The sequence below is a fragment of the Vidua macroura genome, chromosome 1, assembly GCF_024509145.1.
Source record: "Vidua macroura isolate BioBank_ID:100142 chromosome 1, ASM2450914v1, whole genome shotgun sequence".
NCBI lineage: Eukaryota > Metazoa > Chordata > Aves > Passeriformes > Viduidae > Vidua > Vidua macroura.
Genome location: NC_071571.1, coordinates 125,745,586 through 125,758,995, shown reverse-complemented (window position 1 = coordinate 125,758,995; position 13,410 = coordinate 125,745,586). Strand labels below are relative to the sequence as shown.

General features: G+C 41.6%; 1 protein-coding gene across 2 annotated transcripts in view; it reads left to right on the top strand.

Moving 5' to 3' along the window:
* PAG1 (phosphoprotein membrane anchor with glycosphingolipid microdomains 1) overlaps positions 1-13,410 on the top strand; it is a 104,079-nt gene that overhangs the window by 15,892 nt on the left and 74,777 nt on the right. The window contains exon 2 of one of the 2 annotated variants that reach the window (XM_053988257.1): positions 11,945-12,046. The exons of the other annotated variant lie outside the window; for it this stretch is intronic. The gene's annotated coding sequence lies outside the window, so the exon portion shown is untranslated. The remainder of the gene's footprint in view (positions 1-11,944; positions 12,047-13,410) is intronic. 2 annotated transcript variants of the gene reach the window in all.

Sequence of the window (13,410 nt, the reverse complement as noted above, 5' to 3'; positions counted from 1 at the left end):
GAATAGCATTGAGTAATGGTATACATGTTTTGAAAACCTAGAGCTGTGTTGTAGTGTTTATTTGGGCTAGCAATGCCTGACAAGTGACCAGGTAGCCTAGCTTGTCATCACCTCCAGTAAGGTGTTTTCCTGCATTCAGGTTGTCATTGCATAGTTTCATATTTTTGAAGTTGGAAGGGAAGATAAATTAATAGTCTGTATGACCTCTAATAATTATTTCCTGTTTTTTATACTTATGTTAATGTGCTCTAAATGATGGTTTATGGGAAGTATCTGTTAATTTAGGTAACAGGGATAGTATTTTGGTCAGGTGTGTGGTAAATGCAGAAGTTGGAGGGTATTTTTTGACGGCTTCTCCATCTTTCCATAATTACCAGATAGATAATAGGAACGTGCCAGATTCAACGTGCTAATGATTGCCTTCCAGCTTTGAGAGAGACAGAAATTATATGCTAGCAGTGTCTGAACGAAATTCTGCTTTGGTAGTGTAATAAAACATACAATACTGTGCTCTCTTGCCATTGCGTAAACATCCATGAATATGTCCTCAGTCTTTCAATACAGAAAGTAATGAAGATGAAGCTAAATTTACTTTGGGAGTACTCAAATGGCTATTGATGGCTTAGGAATGCTGGGTTATCAATAGTAGATGAACTGCTTTGCTGTTGTCTGTCACTTTGCAGGGCTGCCTCATGAATCATGTTTAGATAAAAGGTAAATGCTCTTACTGCCCCATTTTGCTGTTTTAAATTGCTAGCTTTTCAGCCTTGTCTGCAGATTTCCTGAAGCAAGCGAGAGCTTGCTGCATCTGAGATGCAGGGTATTTTCTTAGTGATGCCTTTTTTCAATTGGCTCTGGACTGTGCTGCCTGATTAAAGGCAATTCTCCTAAGATCCCAGCATGTGACAGTGATCTGCTGTGCTGTCTGTTCCACAGGCAGCTTAGCACTGCTCTGTGCTGGGTCTTTAGGAGGACAGTAAAAAAAACTGTGGACACTATTCTTAAATATATCACATACCCTTGGTGCCTTGCAGTTGGGTCTAGACTAATGGGGAAGAGAGCACTTTGGGTGGTTTGCCACCAGCTGCTCTATTGGTTGCCTCTTGCTGTAGCTCACTTTTAAAGGAAATAATCTGCAGCACACTAATCCCTCTGGGATGAAGAAAGTTCTGTTCAGTATTTTCGTCTAAAATTGTCAGTATGGTGGATTATTACAGAAGAACATGGAGACCTTTAGTCCTTCATATTTATTACCATTGCATTGGGAGTGTGTAAGCAAAGGAGCAGTCTGAGGTAGCAGATACTTTGGGCAAAGGAAAAAAATAACAGTAAATGGTATAAGATGCAGCAACAGAATTTCTAAATCTGCAGGAAATCATTTAATCCCCAGTTAACATAAAACACGCCTAAATCATTGGCTCTTTTGAAGTTGGTGTCTTTGTTTCAGAAGTAAAACATACAGCCCCAGGTGGTATGAATTTACTGGGATGTTGCTACAGAAAGGTTTCAGGAGATACAGGACAGGAACCTTGCCTGTTTGTTCAGGAGCTGTGAACCAGATCACATGATTTTGTGTGGAGCTGGTGTGTACTCTGTGGGAAAGGGGGAAAATTCTGGGAGAAAGCTTCTGTAAATTATTCTGTACATTTATTCTGAAAAAAATATTAGTTAGATACCGCTGTTAATGGTGTGTTCTACTGGTCAGTGTTAGGAGTAAGAGGCAAGGCTCTTTCAATGAAGAAATAAATGTCACCATCATTTTTTCCAGGGCTTTACGCATCAGTTCTATGTATTAAAATGGACAAAGACTACAGCATAAGTGGGTGGTTGTGTTCCTACCAATTACTGTGATAATAATTAAGGGCACACTTAGATCAGTGGGCCAATGAGTACCAGATCTGTGTGTACAGTGTGTATGACCCATCAGAGTGAAACTGAGGCAGGTGTCCCAGCATTTCTTGTCTCTCCATCCATTGCATCCTGGTTTCTGCAGGAATAGTGCCCGGAGGGCACTGAGGGTTTCCAAGGGAGCCCCCCACACCCACCCCTCCTTGGCTTGCCAGCCTGTGGAAATCTGGGGAGATCTGTAGTGAGAAGAGCACCTCAGTATTTCTGGCAAATTTTGGGCATTTGTTTACTTAGGTGGGTGTTTTTTCTCCTTCTATCACAAACACTAAAAAAGATCTGGCCACTATCTCATGCAGTTTGCCAGCTGTGTCCCTGTCTTGTCTAGCAGAAGCAAAGGATCATTTTTTTTTTCCAGCCCTGTGGTAGTGCTTGGAAAGCATTAGCTATGCTGGAGGCACTTCAAGGATGGGAGCTATCAGTGCCCTGCTGAGCTGTAGCTGGCTCCTCATAGCCTCCTGCTGATGCTGGGTATGAGAGATCACAGGGCAGGCCAGTCTGGTTTTCCAAGGACAGTCAGGGCCCTATGGCAGACCCTTGAGCCACTGGCATATTTAAAGAAGTCAGTTTGAAGAAAATCCATAGCTCATGTAGAGTTGTGTCACATCCTTAGCAGGGACAGAGTGTTACCATTACACATTTTGAAAGAACTGTCCTGTAATGTCTGTTCATTTTATTGCTCTAATGCTTTGTGCTACTGGTGCCAACAGAGATGAGAAACTAGGTAAAGCAAAAAATATGTTCTAGCCCGGTTGTCCCTAAAGTGAATGTGTTACTGTGGCTGCATGGCTACACTCAGTCATGGGCCTGGCTCGGGAGAGGAATATGCTCTCATGATACAGATTCTTTTGTCTAGTTCTGCCAAAAGATGGTCTCTTCTGACCTTCTGCTTTTGACTTAGACCTGTTTCCTTTCTACTTTTGTGTTGCTTGTCTTCTACTATGCCTTATTCTTGAATGTTTTCCTCACACTTACAGCTCTCCTAAGTGTATTTCTCCCTGCAGACACTGTTTTCATCTTAACAATCTGTTGTATATTTTTGCTTTTTGTCCCAAAGGACTTCTGTTACTTTCCTGCCATTCACTTGACACCCCGTTGTTGCCAGTCTCCCATCCAGCCTCCCGGGTCTGTGCTGCTGCCTCCTTAGCTCAGTGTCCTGTCTCTGCCAAGCTAGTGCCAGTCTCCCCTTGTACCAGCTGCATGTTGGATGGGTCTCAGCTCACCCTGTTCTCATCCAAGTAACTCCTGAGTTCACTCTCCTTTTTCACCCATTTTTTTTTCTAGATTTTGCCTAGATTGACTGATTTTGACCATCTTTCCTTCTTATTCTCATGCCCTCTTTCATCCTGCTTTTCTCCCAGACTCCCCAGCCAAACTTCCTTGCCTATTCTTATCCATCATCTTGCCCACACATCCCTCAATCCCAGTTTCCTCCCTTTTTCCTTACTTTTCTCCAATTTCCTTACTCTTGTTCCTGTTCTCATAGGAGTAAATCTATCTCATTTCAGAAGGCAGTAAAAAGCATCTCTTTGACATACAGCTTTTTCCTGGGTCTTATCAAGTCCTTTCTTCAAAGAGTAGTGATACTTGAGCTTCTCAAAGAAAAAGACCTTTTAACTTGTGTGGTGAAAAGTGCTTTTCTTTGGCTTTATTTACAGAAGCATATATATTGTTTTAATGGAGGTACCCAAAACTACATTTAGCATGAAGGTGCATTTTTTAACAACTGAAAATTATCAAGAAAGGGGAAAGTGGCCAACAGCTGTAACAGGCAGCACCACTGCTAGTCTCACCTCCTATAGTAATCATCACAAAATGCCAGTTTTAGTTTGAATGGGAAAGTCCTTTTTCACAACATATTGGCAAATTTATAGTCTTGGAAAGAGTTAATATGATACTGCAAATTTTCCAGGGCTCCCAGTGGAGTGAGTTGCCCAAGGAGGAGGCAGCACATGAGCAGTAACTGCTGCCTGCCTTGCTGCTTTGTAAGTTTTAGCTGAGGAGTGAGAGCTCCTCTTAGGAGTTGGGCATGGTTTGTGAGTCCCTTGATGCTAGAATTGCACGTGTGTGTGTATATCCTAATCATCCTTCCTCTAAGACTAGTTCTAGATATATAAATCAAAAAAAGAAAAAAAACAAACAAAAAAACCTCACAAATTACAGCAGCCTATATCAGCGTAGTCTTACTGTTTTATAGAAGGGCTAGACTGGCATGCTGATACCTGGAAGAGGATTAGTGATATGACAGAAAATACACAGCTGTTGTAATAGATATTTGAAATTTTAATAGATAAACTTGTAGAGCAGCTCTACCAGCCTTATATTGTTCAAGGTACTTTTTAATGTACTTTTTCACAGTAGAGTGAAGATATGATCCCCAGGGAGTTAATAATAATTCTTTCATCCCAGGAAAAAAAGTGAAAGGAAAAATGAGCTACATAAGATTTGCCTGTGACATTTAAAGTCCAAACTGGAGTTTGTCTGAGTAATTTATCTTTGGGTATTTATAGAAGGGAGTGTAGGAGAATATGAATGAGGGCATGTTAGTTATGTCTGAGCTTTCTGATAGTAGAAGAGAATTTTTGAGGGCTCCATGTGGCTGGAAGGTCTATCGTGTGATCTCTTCTCCAGCAGATGGAAGATAACATTAGGAGGAGTACTTTAATTATCGAAGCATGGGAATTACTCCAGTTCAGTATCACCCTGAGACACCATTTTCTTTCAGAGTGACAGGTGATGTGTTTCTGGGATGTTAGAGAGAGCTCATTCCCCCCTGCTGCACTGAACATGTGTACACCACATTTTCTCTGGCAGTATTAAACCTGTCCACAATCTGTATCTGTTGCTGGTGAGGAAAGAAATGAAAATGCTGCATATCCTTGTAGAGAACATAACAAGTACAAAGGCACTGAAGGAAGACGGTGTGTTTTTCACTTTGACTTCTTTCACAATCTGCTTAGATTCTTTGAGTTCCTATGAATTACTTTTTGAAACATGTAAAAGATTATTAGACTGGCATAAATTGAAAACTTCCTTCATGGAGAGATTCTTTCTTAAAGCATGTAGCAATTTGTGTTTCCCACTACTGTTAGATTTCTGCTTGCACAGGTGTTTGTGCAACTTCACGCTTCCGTCAAGGCTTCTCTTTGCAATGTTCTGTGTTGCATGTGAACCTGCCAACAGTCCTGCATCCAGACCTCCCTCTAACTTCTAGGAATAACATTGAGCGTATTCTTGTGTGTATCAGCAGTTAACTAACAGAGGCACAGCCAGCCTTCTGTGAATTGCCTCCAACTTGGGCGTGTTACTTTTGTGTGTCTCTGGGGAGGCAGCTCTGAGTGTCAGCCCTTGCTCAGAGGGAAGATGAGAAAGGCTTGTGCAGCCACGGGAGATGTGGTTCAGCAGGGTGTCCTGTGGTACCTGGGGAGATGTAGGCTGGGGAAGACAGTGCCTGCCCTCTTCTGCACTGAAGCATGTTCTGGTCCATAGGAGGAGCATCCATCTGCTGCATGGCACTTTTGGGAGATTGCTGTGTTAGCAGAAGACAGGACTGGAGCACTATGTTTATTCTTCAGCCTCTGCTTGTTTCTTAGCTGCTTTTCCCCACAGTTACATATCACAGAGTCACTTGAAATACAGCTTTTTCACCAGCTGTTTGCTGGTGAAAAGGCTGGAAGGAATGTCCAGTGAGGAGCAGCGAAGGACTCTGGGTTTGTCTAGTTTGGGAGAAAAGGAGGCTGCGGGGCAACCTCACTGCTCCCTACAACTTCCTGAGCAGGGGAAGTGGAAAAGGAGCTGTGATTTCTTCTACCTGGCATTGTTACAGGATGCATGGGAAATGGTTCAAAGCTGTGTCAAGGGAGGATCAGACTAGGCAATAGGAAGCGTTTCTTTACCAAGAGGGTGGTCAAAGACTGGAACAGCCTTCCTTAAAGAGGTGGTTGAGATTCTGAATGTCAAACCTCAAGATCCTGTTACACAGAAGTTGAGACAGCAGATGGGTTATTCTGCAATATATGATTAAGATGAACATGTTTATTACTTCCAAAGTATTTTCACTGTTTTATTTTAATATTTATGAAGCTTTTCCAGAATTAAGTAACTTCTGTAAACGTACCTTTTTATTAATACCTGAACGTGGCTGTGTGTAACTGGCATGTGATTAATACATCTAATGGAGTTTCAGTCTTGAATGTGACTCCTTTCGACATGCTTTCTGACTTTTTTCTGTTTGCTGTTCATGTTGGCCACCTGAGACACTTGTTGAGTTTGGGTTTTTTTTTAGCATAACATTAATTTTTGTTTCATAGTTGATAGCATTATTATTTTATCAAATAACCTGATAAATTGGTACAGCAAGACTGCAGCAGCAGTCAAAGCACTGATGCTTTCTAATGGTGCACTTTACCTCTGCTCTATTATTGCTGCCCATTTCATTATTTGCAAGTTGATTACAGCTGCATTTCTCAGGGGCTATGAAATATTCAGCAGCCTGGACTAGTCAAGGGAGAATTGCAGTCTTTGCAGCTGAACACCTGCCCCCAAAGGCAAAGAAAAACCAAAAAGTTCTTGTGTTTACAAGTGATGGGGAAAAGCCTTCTTTTCTTTAGCTTTCCCACAGCACCGACTCTGGGTACATGCTAATTCAAAATTGCCACTTCACTTATGCTTGTTATTGGATAGGGGGAAGAATAAGAATAAATATACAACTACTGCATGTCTGCCATATTTGCCTGGACACAGCAGAGAAAGAAAACAAATGTTGGTATAATTGGTTGCCTGTGTGTCGATGTGAGGTAGTTGACGTTTGGGGTGGGGTAGGGGAAGAAAAAAAAAAACTCTCTATTAAGAGCAAAAATGAACACCACCAGTTATGTTCTCATACTGTGTCTCTCTGGGGGATTTGCCAGCAATGATTGACTGAAATGTGCAATATTTTACCAAGTAGGAAACAGATAAGGTTTTTATAAACAGGATACTTCATCATTAAAGTAAAGAAACAATTGCTTTGACCTTGTCACTGAATGGGTAAGGCCAGCATTGTGATAATTGAGAATGTAGCTAAGCAACAGTTCTCCAGGAGCATGCACTGCTTTATTTTTAGTTGAGTACACCAGTACAGTGAGGGGATGTGGGACACACACACATGGGTATGAATGAGCAAAATGACTGGTTAATTATTACTAAAACAACAACAAAAAAATCTTTCTGCACAAAGTTTGAGTTGTAATGTATTCTTATACCAATTTTAATTTGGATTGACATCAAAAGAAAGTTGAATCAAAAAATTGAATCAATATGTCCTTCTGTGGTCTGAACAAGCAGATAGCCTGACAGTATCTCTGATTTCTTAAGCTGCTTTAGTAACTTCAGTCTCCTCTGAAAATTAATGGTGTAGAAGGAATCGAATATTCCTTCAGAAATAGTCTATTTTATATCTGTTTCCCCTTACTTTGCTGTTAATTATATTTCCTAATCTTACAGGTTAGTATTTCAGAGCCTAATTTATTTATTGCTCTAATTTTGGTTTAAACCAGTCTTAAATACCCTAGTGAGCTATTCCCCTACAAAGTTAACAATGTAAGACCCTTTAAATCTGAAATAAATGTTCAGAGATGACATTTAACATTCTTCTAGCAAAGTCAATTTACACCAAGTTAGTTAAATTTTCATGTAAGCAATGGTGAAAAAACAAAGTCCAAAGTAATTAATTTTTGTTATGTAGGCATTTCAGGACAAATTGCCACCATATGGCCCCTCTGTTGTCCCATAAACAAAAGTATATGTTCCAAGGCTGGTGCCAAGGGAAAATTTGCAGCCTCTTTACCTCTCTCTGCTTCTGATAAATCTCTCATCACTACCTGGATGCTCTTTCTTTAGATATTAAACCAGTACAATTGCTAAGTAACAATGAGCTTCCACATATCAAACCCAAGCAGTTACAGAAATCTCTCTGAAGATACTGTCACTCTATGAGTATAAACTCCCCTAACTTTGCATATGGGAGCATATTTTTTGATCTATGAAATTTGTATTATTGGCAACATTATAGGTGAGAGAATAAAAATGTCTTAATTCTCAGCCTACTTTTATCAGATCTTCAAAAGCCAAAAGATATTTTACAGACAAAAATAATAAAAAGAAATTTAAAGACTGTATTAGTTATTCTTGGGTATTTTTAATAGAGTAAGAAAACCTTTTTCCTAATGTGCTTTTCTCTGGATGTGATTTTAAATTTGTTGAACCACAGAATGTAATGTGTATTTTCATGTTCTTAGTGTGTCATAATTGAATTTGGACTTGTGAATTTTTTTTATTTTTTTTTTTTCTTCTGCCTAGGGGGAATCATTTGTCAATACTGTATCTCACTTGAACATCAAGCCCTACAGAGACTACAAAGTAATTGTTTATACAACTGCTTTCTGTTTCCTGTGGTGGTCAGCTTGGCTTTGGCTAATTTTCTGAAGACTCCTGTAATTTATGAAGGTGCCAGTGCTAAGCAACCAAAATAGTAAGCAGCAATGTTACAAGTAGCTTTTACAGAAACTGTTGCTTACAGCTTCACCATCCATGGTGAGCTGCATGAGATTGCCAGTGTGTGTGTAAAAAAAGATGTGGTACATTTAGAAAATGCACTTCTTGTATTTGTGTCTTAAGAAGGAGCAGTGCCAGTCCCAGCTGAAAGGTAAAATCTGCTGAATATGGGTTTGTGTGTGATCATTCAGAAAGTTGTTCCCCACCCCTCAGCATCCGTCTTTCAGCTGGTTTTCTTCCTGGAGCTGTGTGAGAGGCATCACGTGTCCTGCAGTGCTGACACAGGCTTTCCTGCCCCAGGAAGGTGGCTTTGGTCAGTGTAAATGGTTTGGTCAAGCAAAGCCGTGACCACCTCATTGGAAATCAGTCTTAGCTCACTTTGCCAAGCTGATAAAAGCTGTTTCTGCCGTTGCAGTTGTGGTAGATGCTGCAGATCTATACATCAATTTGCTCATCTCAGAGCCCGTTTGGAAGCATAGCTAATGAGGTCACCATGGGTGTAGACAGCAACTGAACAAAATAGACTGCTGGGGGCTCATATTTCATGTTCAAGTTACAAAGCTCTCTCCCTGTGCTGGGTGCAGAAAAGGCTGTTGTGGTTAGGAAGTTGGTGTGGGTGTGCAGTCTGCAGAGCAGAGCTGGTACCTCTGCATGGAGACCAACAACATCCAGCCTTCAGTAGCCAGGCTGCTGCTGCTTACATTCATTTACTGGAGGAATTATGAGATTTGAGCAATACCAGATTTATATTGGCTTGCCTCTTAAATAATGTCTCCAACACCTGACAAAAGGTAAATTTCAAGGACTGAAGTTAATTTTAATTCCAGGTGTCCCAGCCTTTGCTGGGTGGCTGTTACTAGTAAGTGATATTGTACCAGACTGGACTTGACTTGATTGTGTGTAATGCATGCAATTTTTTGCTGAGTTGAGAAATACTGGGAAGATTTCAAGTCCCTTTCTTAACACAGTAAGAGCCTTGAAACTTTATGAAGAATCACTGCTTTACTACTGCACACCAAGCAGGTGGTCTTCACTTAATGCATATTGATAGTATTGCAAACAAAATCTTTCAGGGTAGCCCCACAGTGCTAACTGACCTGCTGTATGTTCCTAGCTTTTCCTAAAGGAAAGTCGGATTGTTCAGACAAACTTAACTTTTTTAATCTTAGACAGGTTTAACTTTTCCTTTGCAAAATGGAGCGCACATCTCTGGTAACATACTTGCCCGACCAGGGGCATCCTCAGCTACAGTGACTGGTTGTATCAGTTTGTGTGCATACTCTTGGGTCCCTCTCTGCCTCCTTTTGCTACCTCTGCATAGGACAGAGATACTTCAGTTCCAGATTTTGAGCTCATGAGAAAGGCATAAATGAATGCAACATAAATATGGTTCATAGAATCATTGCTTCTTGGGAATAGTTGTCTTTAAAATGAACATAGAAATCCATGAGCTTGTACAGACACTTCAGAAAACAGTACACTTTTACACACTTTTAGACACTTTTACACCAGTAAAATCAATTTATTACCACTCATGCTTCTAGTGTCTTACCTTGTGGAAGCTAGAGATCTGTGACAGTTGCCTTTAATTCTGTCAAAGATGAAGCATTTTACTTCTGAACTCTCATTTTCTGATGGAAGAAAGAAATTGTCTGTGAAAGATACTCAGATCAGGAAATGAAACACATCTGAAAGCTGAAGGTTTTCTCTCTGTTTGTTATTGCAAATTCTGTTTGCAATAAAAATGTGTTGATGACTGAAGCATGCCTGATGGACCTGCAAAATCTGAACTCTTGCAGAGGAAATCAGAACTTGTGAACAGATATCATTCCACGTAATCCTGCATCAGCATTAGACAGCCACACAGTGCCATCTGAGAGCAACTGTAGGTCCAGAGCATTATCATTTCAGTTAAAAGCTGGGAACCTTAGAGCTGGAAAAAAAAAAAAAGTTTTATTTGGGTTCTAGGGTCTTTCAGAAATCTGGGTGTACTTCTCTGATGTATAGTTCAACCTGGAAACAGCTGTCTGACTGTGAGCGAGGCTGGAAGGTGAGGACAGGATCCTTTCTCAACCACCTGTGTGAAACAGTATCAATCTTTAGCCTGGCAGATTTTGGGCTGCGTAAAAAAAAAAAAAAAAAACCAAAAACAAAAAAAAAAAAAAAAACCAAAAACAAAAAAAAAACCCAAAAAACAAATGACCCCTCCATGGGTCACTTGATGGGTATGGTTTAGAGTACCTTCAGATGGAGGTGGAGAAGGCAAGTGTGACAGGTGATAAAGGAGCTCGCTGAACCAAGGGCTTTGTTCAGCCAAGTCAGGAACCACATCTCCAGGTGCTGCACGCACAGACAGGTCTGGTGTTTCACTGAGCGGTTCCTCCCTGAGGTTCCTGTGGCTTTCAAAAGCAACATTGAGAGGTTACAGCTAGTGTCAGTTTAATTATTCATTTAAATACCATCGAAAGGATAAGAATGTGTGAGTTGAGTGGTCATGAGTCAAGTGTCCAAGGTCAAGTGGTCCTCTCTCCTGGGGGCTGGCAGAAATACATGTTGTACAGTCATTTTTTTAGAAGCACAGGAGGGGCTTCTAACACAGATACACTGTGGTGGTGGGGTGAGGGACATGTGAGGGGTGAAGAGCAGGGTGGGGTCTCTTGGGTAGGTCTCTACAGCAGGACAGCAGAGTTGTTGGCAGTCGTCCCCTGTAACTTAGGTCTTGCAAAGGACATGCAGGACTGGTTTGTTCCATGTTTATGGTGGCTGTGGCTGGGCATCACACTGGTCTGCCCCTGTTCAATGTCTCTGCTCTGGGCTGTCTGGCCTGGTGTTGGCATGGCAGAGTTGCAAGGCCAGTGGCTGAAGAAAAATGTGTGAGCCAGGTGCCAGCTGGAGAGGGCTTGCTGGCATGGGAATGCTGCCAGGGACCTGGCCGTGGCCCTCACCAGAAAGGCAGCAAGAAGGGATGAAGGAGTGCTTCCATCAGAGTGACTGCACAGGTTACATGGTTTGGTGCTTACAGCTGACAGCTTGCCTGTGGTGGAAATTACTATTCTGTTTTCAGTTTCCTTTTTTTTTTTTTTCCTTCCTTGTTTTGCACCAAGCACCCGGGTTTGGGGGTTTAGAGGTATTCGAAATCAACAGAAATCCATACAAGTGTCAGCCTCAGGCTTCTCCTTTTTGCCTCTGTGGGTTTTGAGGAGTGAGTGTGAGTCTTTTTTGTTTGTTAATGGGCTTTTTTTTAGGTTGAGTTTGTTGGGGGGCTTTTGTTTGCTCCTTTTTGGTCTGTTTGTTCTTAGAAATCCCTTCTTGTCTTTATCATTTTACTTTCTTTGAGTTGACTCAAAGAAAGCATTTTCTATCAGTGTTGATGTTGATTGGCTCCACCATGTTGGCTGGTGTGAGCCTCAGGATACCTTGTACCCCTGCCACTATCAGTGGTAGCTTCTGCGCTTCTACAGGTTTCTTTGCCTGAGATGTCAGGTTTTCCCTCTGCTTTCTTTAGGTTGCTCTTCCAGATGGCTGGCTCTCCTGCAGGAGTAAGCACCCCCAGGCAAGGGCACTCAGCTGCAACTCCTCAGTCTGAAAAGGGTCATAAATACATGAGGTTTGTGCTTTTCATTATACTGAACGTAACAGGAGGAGCCGCCTTGTCAGCAAGCTCCCATGGGGAGGATCTGCACTAAAAGGTTTGCATAACAGCAGGGGGGTGAAAAAACCCCCTTGGAGAGCAATGTCCATGAGCTGAATGTTGGTGACTTGGAGTCAGGGATCTCAGAGGTCATCCATGGGTCTGACTGCAGCTTGCTAGTTTGTCTTTACCTCTCTGTTTTTGTTGTTTGTCTGGCCATGCTGCTGAACCTGGGGTGCCTGTGGCTTTCATGAAGGCTCCTAGGAGCACTGGCAGCTTGCCCCTTGTCCCAAAATAACTTATCTCCTCCTCGTTTTCCAGCATGAGATCTATGTTTTCAAGGAACATGGTGGGAAGGCAACATTTTTGAGGAGATGAGGCTGGGTGAGACTTCAGCCCCGCTGGCCATCAGTGAACTGGGAGGAGAGAGATGTACTGTCAGCAGGGGCTGTGCGCTGCTGCCTGGCACAGCCCAAGCTTTCCTGGTTATGAAGGGCACATGGAAGGAAGGAAGGAGTGTAGGAGTCAAGCTTGGCCACCTTCAGTAAGGTTCTTTCTCTGTGGGAGAGCGATGGGCAGGAGTTCCTACCGTGCTGCTTCCTGTATGGTACAGTTAACATAACCAGCCCTTCTCGGGCATAATGCAGAGGAATTCAAGAACTGCCCCATGGCAGGAGTTAAGCCTGTTTGTTTAGACGGGTCCTGTAGAAGTGGAGGGATTCAAATATTCCTGTGACAGGTTGGCATCTGGGCATGGTGGGGGACTGAACCAGGAACTGCGCTGACTGCAAAAATAGGCTTATGTTGCAGGAATGACTAAGACGATTACAGAGCTGCATGAATGATTAATTTACCCTGCTTTTGTTTCACTTTTGATCACAGGTCCTCTGGAAAGAAAAAAAAAGGTGATTTTGGAAGATGTTTTTAAAATAACAAACAAGTCAGTTGTAATAACAGCTTTACTACACAGATGTGCACCAGCACTGCTCCAAGAGGAACAGAATAAAAAACTCGCTTGCTAACATTTTCCTATAGCGTGAATATTTGAAATTTGTAGACAAATAATCACCAAATGCTTTGCAGTCAGAACATTTATTCACATTTTAGGAGAACAGTATTATTATTCTTCAAATAGGATGCAGAGTGATACAGTGGTAGTGCTTTCTTAATAGCCTTCTTTTAAACTCAGTGTAGAAAGAATTTGTTTTGTTATTAAAATTACTCCACATATTTGAGACAGATTTCAGCTGAACAACTGCCTAATATGTGCTAGACACATATTGATTTTTTTATCTTAGCCCAACGTTTCCCCTGGGCATCATATTATTTATTCATAAAGC